The sequence below is a fragment of the Protopterus annectens genome, chromosome 3.part0 (assembly GCF_019279795.1).
Source record: "Protopterus annectens isolate FY-2018-M chromosome 3.part0, PAN1.0, whole genome shotgun sequence".
Classification (NCBI taxonomy): domain Eukaryota; kingdom Metazoa; phylum Chordata; order Ceratodontiformes; family Protopteridae; genus Protopterus; species Protopterus annectens.
Window position 1 is genome coordinate 1,940,772,123 of NC_056731.1, and position 9,407 is coordinate 1,940,781,529.

Below are 9,407 nucleotides of genomic sequence, written 5' to 3' on the forward strand. Positions count from 1 at the left end.
ATTTTGAATTTGGAGACCACCAGGAAGGTGTTCAGAATGGATAGATCCAGGATGGGGAGCAAAGTCCCCTCTTTTTTGAGAACAAGGAATAGTATGGAATAAAAGCCTTTGTCTGTTTGATCGGAGAGGACAGGTTCTACTGCTGCTTGGGATATCAGAGTTTGGACTCGTTTCAATGCCTCTGCCCACTGATTTGGAGGCAAGTCTGGGTACCCTCTTGGAAATGGGAGTTCGTTGAAGGAGATTTTGTATCTCTGAAAAATGATCTTTATGAATCTCTAAGACTTATCGGTCCTTGCTACAGAAAGCCAATTTTCTTTGCAGAGGAAGAGCCTTCCTCCTAGTTTTTGGCGAGTGAAAAGAGGGTGGGGGGAGATGGAGTCAATGAGAGTTTTTGCCAAAGAGGGATGGCTTAGAACTCCCTGCCTTTGGAGTGAAAGTGGTCCACTGTTTGGTTCTCTGTTGTCCCTGGGATAGGAGTCTGGGTGGTCTGTCCCTGCGGGGCTTACCTTTCCCCAGTCTGCTAGGTGCAGGAAAGGACCAGTGTTTTGAGGGAAAATTCCTGCTGAACCTAGGAGGATGTACCTGAAGGAAATCATTTACTGTTTGCATAGATTTTGTTTTGTCTTCCATCTTTTTAAGCACCTCTTTTGCTTTTACTCCAAACAAGTGATCCTTATCCAAGGGTGCATCAAGTAATTTAGATTTGACATGATCAGGGAGAGGATGTTCCTTCAACCATGCATGTCTCCTAATGACAGATCCTGACACTGCTGTCCTGCTTGAGGCTTGACAAGTAGAGTGCAGTAAATCTGCTAACTTTTTCGAACTGTCACAGTCAGGAAAGGTTGAAATCAAGAAGTTATGTATTCACCATAACGTTCGAGGTATGCAGTCCATCTCGCCTCACATTCTTACACGTGGGTTCGGAGCCGAATCTCGGCTCCGACTCGGCCATACTCTAGCTCCAAGTCTTTCAATTGGCTGGACTAAGAAGGTATCCCATGCTGCACTGCTCCCTTTCCCCAGATCTTGTTTGCTGCGAGCTAATCATTCACTCCTCCACATACAACATACACAGAAGGAAGAACATACTAACCAGAAAGTAATTTGAAACCATACCTAATCCCTAGGTCCTCCAGAATGGGGGAAGGAGGGGGGGGGGGTAAGTAAGAATGTGAGGAGAGATGGACTACATACATCGAAAGTTATGGTGAGTACATAACTTCTTGATATTATGTAGTCCAATCTCGCCTACATTCTTACCCGTGGGACAGCGTCCCCAGCACCTGAATCCTGGGAGGCTCAGTGGAAAATACTCCTGAGCATTGTGGACCCAAAGGAAGACCTGCCTCTGGACACCAAATCCAACTTGTAGTGAGCAACAAAGGTGTGAGGAGATCCCATGTAGCCACAGCACAATCATCATCCATAGACAACCTGGCCTGAAAGGCTGTAGATGTAGACGCAGATCAGGTAGAATGAGCCTTCACTTGACATGGGAAATCCTTGCCACCTGAAACATAAATTAATGAAATACAAATGGAAATCCATCTGGACAAAGTGACTTTGGAAACAGGAGACCCAATCCTGTTTTCTGAAAATGACACAAACAGCTGATCCGATTTCCTGAGATCCTTCATTCTATGTAAATAGAGTCGTAATTGTCTGTGCACATCCAGCTGATGAAATCTAAATTCTGCCTTGTTCGAGAACTCTGGAAAGAATACAGGTAGTTCAATGGATTGGTTTAGATTACTGACGGAAGTCACTTTCGGTAGGAAGGGTTAGGTCTGAGAGAAACCCTGGCCTTATGAAAAATCAAGTAAGGTGGTCTAACTGATAAGGCTTGAAGCTTCGAGACACTCTGGCTGAAGTGATGGCTACTAAAAAAATTGTCTTCCAAGTCAAATATTTTAAATCACAATTAGCTGCAGGCTCGAAGGGGGGTGAAGTGAGATATTGTAGAACAAAATTTAAGTCCCAAGGCATAACTGGTTCAAAAACTGGAGGATGAAGCAATGTACTGCCCTTCCGGAATGCCTTATAAAGTCTGTGTGCCATGAGACTAGGCTCATTAGCGACGTGAAAAGTGGAAATAGCCACCAACTGGACTTTAATGGTTGCGGTCGCTGATCCTTGGTTGAAAAACATGGAGAGGAACTCCAGGAATGACGAAATTGGAGCTGTACAAGGATCAATTTGTCTTGCATGTGCCCAGATGGAAAATCTCTTCCATTTGCTGGAAGAGATTTTTCTGGTGGAAGTCTTATGGGAAGAAGGCAGAATATGAACCACTTCTGGAGAAAAATGATGAAGCCTGACTAATGATGGAAGTGGAGGAGCCAGGCTGTCAGCCCGAGGGTCTGAAGAGAGGGATGGAGCTGCCCTGACATACGAGTCAGCAAATCTGGTTGAGGGTCCAGAATCCAGGGGACGTCCACTAGGTAAGTATGGAGAAAGGGGAACCAAATTTGATGAGGCCAGTGTGGAGCAATCAGAATCATTTTGCTTCCCAAAGATTGTGCTTTCTGAATAACCTTTGTCAGCAGAGGAACAGGAGGGAAGGCATACAGTAGACCGGAGGGCCAATTGTGAACTAGAGCTTCCCTGGGTGACTCCCCCTGAGGGGGGATAAGGGTGAAGTAGCTGCTGCATTTGGTATTGAGGGGGCTGGCAAATAGGTCGCAGCAAGGCTGACCCCACCTGCGGAAAATCTGCTCCGCAACCTGATTGTTCAGGGACCACTCGTGAGGCATCAGAATCGCTCTGCTCAACCTGTCGGCAATCATCAGAATCACTCTGCTCAACCTGTCGGCAATCACATTGGACTTCCCCGGAATGTGCATTGCTACAGGAAAGCGTTGGGAAGCCACTGTCACACTCGCACGGCCTCTCTGCAAAGGGGATACAACTTGGTTCCTCCCTGTTTGTTTAGATACCATACCACAGACGTATTGTCTGTGTGGATCTCAATTGTCCCGAGAGGACGAAAGCTCTGAAGTGCTTGCCATGCCAGTAGCACTGCTCATCTCCAGGACATTGATATGCAGATTCATCTCGTGTTCCTGCCACGTGCTTTGGACTGTCCTGCCTAGATAATGCCCCCACCCCACCCTATCTGGGAGGCGTCCTTGGTCACTGTGGCAACTGGAGGGGACGGAACGAAGGGTTTTCCGTGTCGAGGTTGCTGGTGTGAAGCCAACAGTGTAGATCCTGCTTGCACCTGTCTGTGATTATTATGAGATAAGAAAGAGGAAGATGTTGCAGAGACCACTGGGCGAAGAGTAGCCATTGAAGGAGCCTCATGTGTAGCCTCACCAAAGGAACCTGCATAATTGTAGCAGCCATCGTGCCCAACAATTTGAAAATCAATCTTGCCTTCACTCTTCTCAAAGGGAGTAACACGTACACCTGCTGTTGTAAACTTTGAATCCTTTCTCTTGGTAAGAACGCCATCATGAGCATGGTGTCTAACTCGGCACCTATAAAGCTGACATGCTGCGAGGGCAACAAGGCAGACTTTTCCCAATTTAGAGTTATGCCTAATTGCTGACACAGTTTGATCGTGGAATCTCTGGTTTGTAGGAGTAGATGCCTGGTGGTGGCAGAAAGGAGCCAGTCGGCCAGGTACGGAAACACTTGGAATCCCTGACGTCTCAAGTGAGCCGTTACCACTGCCATGCATTTGGTGAACACCTTGGAGGCTGTGGTGAGACCAAAGGGAAGGGTGCAAAATTGAAAATGACTAGCTCCCAGCCAGAAGCGCAAATGACTTCTGGATGCCCTGTCCATCTTTATATGGTAGTAAGTATCCTTGAGGTCGATGGAGCATATCCACACTTCTTTTCCCAACAATGGGAGAATAGATTGCAACGTGACCATTCGGAACTTGGACTTCTTTACATGGGTGTTCAATCTGCTGAGATCCAAAACGGGTCTCAGGTCCCCTGTTCTTTTTGGCACCAAAAAGAATTTGGAGTAAGTCCCTAATCCGATCTGGTCTGAGGGGACAGGCTGGATGGCTCCTTTTTCGAGCAGCTTTAAAACCTCTGAAGCTGTAGAATCCCTTTGATTGGGTGGAACATCTGAGATTTTTTTGATCGGAGGGGGAGCTGAAGAGAAGGGAATGCGATATCCTCCGGAAATTATTTTTAATACCCATTGGTCCCGAGTTATACTTCATCAGGCCTCTGGGTATTGTGAAATGCGACCCCCGACTGACTCTGGAAATGCACAGTCAGGCCTCCCATCAGGAGCGCTGGTAGGGAGAACCACGAAAGGAATCGCGGTCTCCCTTGTTACGCAGGCCTCCTCTGCCTCTAGGGCGGCATCAAACAGAATTACCACCCCCTCCCCTGCCTCTGGAGGGGGACTCACCTTGTGCGTCATGAAAAAATCTGTGCAATTTTTTTGAACCACATCTTCCCACCCCCTCTGGGCCTTGGGATATGGCCCAGAGGGTAGGGAAAAACAGACTCCCACTGCAGACAGAGGTTTTCCCTCTTGCTCGCACCTAGTGAGTGTCCTTCACCTTGGTTCCGAATAAGGAGGAACCATCAAACGGGGCATTGGTGAATGTAGACTTGAAGGCCTCCGCGAAATTAGAGGCGCATCCAGGAGCGTCTCCTAAGAGCAACTCCCGAACTCGCTGCCTTACCCGCTCCTTCGGCTGCATAAGATATCAGCCTCATGGAGGAGTTAGCAATAGAGTTGAGGGTAGACATCTGAGCGTTGACCTTCTGAGCCACCGCATCAGAAACGTTACCCTGTAGAGTATCTCCAAGCTCTTTCAGGAGATCTCTTTGGAGCAGTGTAAAATGAGACAAGTAATTCAGTGACCATAGTGTAAAGGCCGCTGAAGAAAACATACGCTTCCCGTTACCGGTCCATGGTCCTAGACTCCTTGTTAGGAGGATGGGCGGTAAACGAAGTCTCAGCCAGTTCCTTCTTGGTGGCCGCTGCCACCACCATGGCATCTACAGGAACTCCCTTGGATAGAAAGTCTTAGTCAGAGGGGGGTGGACAAGACTTTGTTGGGTCTCCTGGGGTCTGGTTCCACAGAGTCAGGGGTTTCCCACACCCTTCGACACACCAGATCTAAAAGCTCGAAGGGTGGAGACACCCAGGAGGCAGAAGGCGGAGCCCCAAAGGCCTTCAAGAACACAGACTCGTCCTCTGAGGGAGCTTTAGAGGGCCAGTCACCCCTCTGCTTCAAATTTTCCAAGATGTCGGAGAAAGAGACATCCTCAGAGGATGACTTGGGGGACCCCTCCGATTCCTCGAGGTCGGTGTCTGACGTGAGAGACTCAACTTGGGAGTCCATGTGCTTCCTCTTGCACGATCTTTTTTTGGGTGGCAAAAACACTGAGGACTTGGGTCTCTGCTGTCGAAAGATAGAGGGTGATCAGAGACCTGCACCGGAGCTGGCGAGGACTGAGTGTCGGCGCAGAATGATGTTGCAGAGGACCTGACCAGTACGCTCTGCATGGCCTCAAAAGCTGGTCCCCCCCCCCCGGCTCCGAAGATCGGCCAACCGTGGAAGACCTCGGAGCAGAAGGGTCCAGGTCTGAAGCCAACGCAGGGGTCAGGCTTCCCCGAGCCAAAGCACCAAGAGGGAGGCTAGGAGCTGAAAAGCGACCCGAGGCCTTCCCCTTGGGTCCGACCAAGGGACCATGAGTCCTGGACCCTGTGGACGGAGGAGACTGGGTCGGAGCTAAAGCCGGAGCCGATAAGCCAGGATGGGCCATCGGAGCAGACGTAACGACATCTGATGGCGCTGACCACTCCGGCTCTGCAAGCTGAGATTCGATCGGAGGAGGAAGTATCGACACTGGTTGGGTGACAGGCTCTGGAGCTAACTGGGCCGGAGCCGAAAACAATTTTGCCAGAACCGGTGACTGTAGACGTCTCTGCACCACTCTATCTACATCCACATCTGAAAGAGTCCTGGAGGACCTAGAAGATATCCGAATCGGCTCCGAGGGACTTGGAGCCGAAGCAGATTCGGTCAATATACTAACTTCCTGCAGCTCCGAGGACAGTAGAGCTGAGGATGCCACAGAAGATTTCACTACTTTCTCCGGAGGCTCCGAGGAAACAGATGGAGCCAGAGAACACTTTTTTGCCTTAAGAGGACTTAAAGCTAGAAGCCCTTCCCAAATCCTCCTCGAAGGAGAGTTGCAAAAGTACTTCAAAATTTGTTTGTTCTTCCTCTCCTGAAGAACATGTGGGCTAAATGCATAGCAAAAAGTACAAGATTCCTGGAGGCGAACAGCCCCCAGACAATAAACACAGAGTGTCCATCAGTGAAGGACATCTTATAACCACATTTAGCACCCTTCTTAAAGCCCGAGGGCTTATGCTCTTTCGTATCAGACATGATGAAAGAAAGAAAGAAAAAAAAAAAAACAACCGTTAACAGTCAACCATTAATATACATATAAGGTGCGGGAACTAAGCAAAACCACAACAGACAAAATACAAAAGACCTCTAACTTAATCGGTCTCAACAGGAAACACAAGGAAAGACTAGGTCCTCTAATTTAAACGGTCCTAGCCAGAAGGATAGATACCTACTAAACTAACAAGAAACACTGAAGGGGCGGGACTAGGTCCTCTAACTGAAACGGGCCTAGCCCGTAGGAGAAACAGTTAGCGGGACACCACAAAAGACAATAATACCAGAAACAACTTTTTTACCAAGGGTTAGTTAAGTACACACACACAGCTATGAAAATAGCTTTTTATTTTAGAAGCAAAAAACTGTCAATAAAGACAAAAGTGATATTTAGCCACAGCCAAGAGCGAGACCACGTCCGAGCTATACGAGCGGCAAACGAGATCTGGGGAAAGGGAGCAGTGCAGCATGGGATACCTTCTTAGCCCAGCCAATTGAAAGACTTCGATCTAGAGTACAGCCGAGTCGGAGCAGAGGTTCGGCTCCGAACCCACGGGTAAGAATGTAGGCGAGATTGGGCTACATAACATCTTTTGTTTTAATAGTTCCAAAGTGTGTTGTTATTTTAACATGTGGAACTGACAGTTGAGTGCTCAGACAGCTAAGGTTGCAGAGGTGCACACTTTTTTACCCAGTCTGTCCAGAGCTCTGGAGTCCTTTTCAGAAGGAATAGAATTATTTGCAGAACTAGCCTTAGCTACTTTTGTTCCCTCTGTAATGACCTCCGGGTCTGCAGCAGAATTTCTGTACTGGTATTTGTGAGAATCCGGTACTCTAATACAAGTCAGGTTTTCTGGGAGCAGGAGGGAGGGTGGGTGTCAAGAGTTGAGATGGATTCATGGAAGACATCATCAACCACCTCTAAGAATGGAGAGATGGCCAAGGGTCTGTGCTGGGGCAGGTCTAGAAACTCTTAGTCTTCTCTTAGACTGAGGGAAGCAATGGGATTCCCAGTGGAAATGTTCTCTGAGGGTGTGAATGGTTTCCCCAAAGGAAAGATCTTCTGGTGGGGAGGCAGAAAGAATGGATTCCTCTACATCTGAACCCTCATAAGCAGTCAGAGATTGTTGTTCTGACTCCTCAGAATCCTGTTCCATCAGCATTTCAGGAGAAAGGTCTCTTTTCCTTTAAGGTGTGGCCTGACTACCCCTGATAAGGGTGATGAGATCCCTCCACCATTTTAAGCATTTGAGCTTGGGGTGGTGGAGAAGAAGTAAAATGGTGGCTAGAGGTAGTTTTCCTAGAAGTGGCCTTGGCTCTAGGCCTAAGAGTATGCATTGGTCGGAGTGAAACGGTAGTCGGAGAAGACGTCAGGTTTTTGTCTAGTTCGGTAGTGCGAAAAAACCTCCTCAGAAGCCGGTGCCTGCGTCACGGCTCTGGACCCAACCAAGGCAGACACCACCAAAGGCTCAGAAGACTAAGAAGATTTCTGCGGCATACTGGACTACAAAACTGTCTCAACAGAAGTCTGCAAAGATATCAGGGGCTGCAAAGGCACCTCATTGTATTCCTGAGAACTGATGACCTGCTTGGCGGTAGAGTCGTCGGAAGGCATAGCCTTGTGTGGTCTATCTTTATCCTTACGTTATTTTGGAATGTCTACGGATTGTTGGCTGACGCCATTTTGGGATGCGAAAATGGAAGACTAAAATACCTGGCTACAATAATTGCTCCATGATGAATGGTTCTCGCTTTAAAGAGGGCACAGAACCATCAACGGGGGATGTCATGGTCTGGGCTTAAACAAGTGACAGTATGAATGAAAGTATCGGTGTGGTATTTGCTCTCCATAGGCAAGACAATTATCTTTTTCGGACATTGGTTAGTGGAAGAAAAAAAGGATTCTTAAAGGGGTACTTGGCTTTAAACGTTTTCAGCTGTAACTCAAACTCTGGTATCGACCAACCGGCACACTTCCAAACTAATTCTGCTACGGGCCCCACAGCAGAGAAAGACTGATGTAAAGGCGTTGGCTGCCTTCCTTAACATCAATGACATCAGGCAGCAAGTGACAGCAGCTGACACAGAAAAACAAGGACTCTGGTATTCTGGACAGCAGAGGGCTACCACAGCAGGGATAACCCACAGGTGATGACAACAACAGTGAAACAGGTAGATCATCAAAAAAATTCACCAGCCAATACTAAGCCACATTTCTGCCTTCCACAAGGTTATGGTCAATATAAAATACTAGACACCCATGCCTGGACTATGGGATAAGAGAGTCAAACACGTGCTTCAGGTAGGGCAGTACCACCTGCAAACTAACTGAGTGGCACAGGATAACTCTCTGCTCAGTACACCAACCTTTCCTACTCAACAGACTAAATCTGACAACTGGAAGGCTTCCTGACATCTTCAATAACCTGCAAAACTTCACAGCAAAACCCAACATAATCAGAGCTAAACACAGAGGATGGTTCTGATGTGGAAATGACTGCTGTCCCAACATGGGACAGACCTTTGACTTCTACTGGCATAGTTTCTTGCCCTGTAGGAGCTTGACAACCTGAAACCGCCACCTTCCCCAGCTGTACATGACTGCTGGACCGGCTCTGATTTTTGCTACTATCCAGAATCACAAAGAATGATGGACTTTGCTTTCAGCTCCCTTGCATACAGGTCAGAAAATGTAACTAGCATCGAATCACATTTTCCCCTGATGAACAGAATAACTAGGTTGGATTGCATTTTCTCCTTTTGATGGGAACAAGTTTATCTGTGGGATGCCCTACTCATGATGGGCTTGACCTGAAAGAACAAGTAAGATGTCTCGCTAGAAAAGAAGTTGAGTTGCTACTTAGAACTACTCTATCAAGAAAAAAAGAGAAAACTAGTAGAGTGCCATATTTATAGTCCACTGCCAAAGACAATTCCTCTTTTCAGGGCCTTATGGGCTAATGCCATACTGCTTCATGCAATCATAGCCTGGTTTTCCTGACCAAAC

At 47.6% G+C, this 9,407-nt stretch overlaps 1 protein-coding gene across 1 annotated transcript in view; it reads right to left on the bottom strand.

The window, feature by feature from the left end:
* Positions 1-9,407, bottom strand: part of SMARCC1 (SWI/SNF related, matrix associated, actin dependent regulator of chromatin subfamily c member 1) — a 1,897,600-nt gene that overhangs the window by 1,636,293 nt on the left and 251,900 nt on the right. The gene's annotated exons all lie outside the window — the stretch shown is intronic.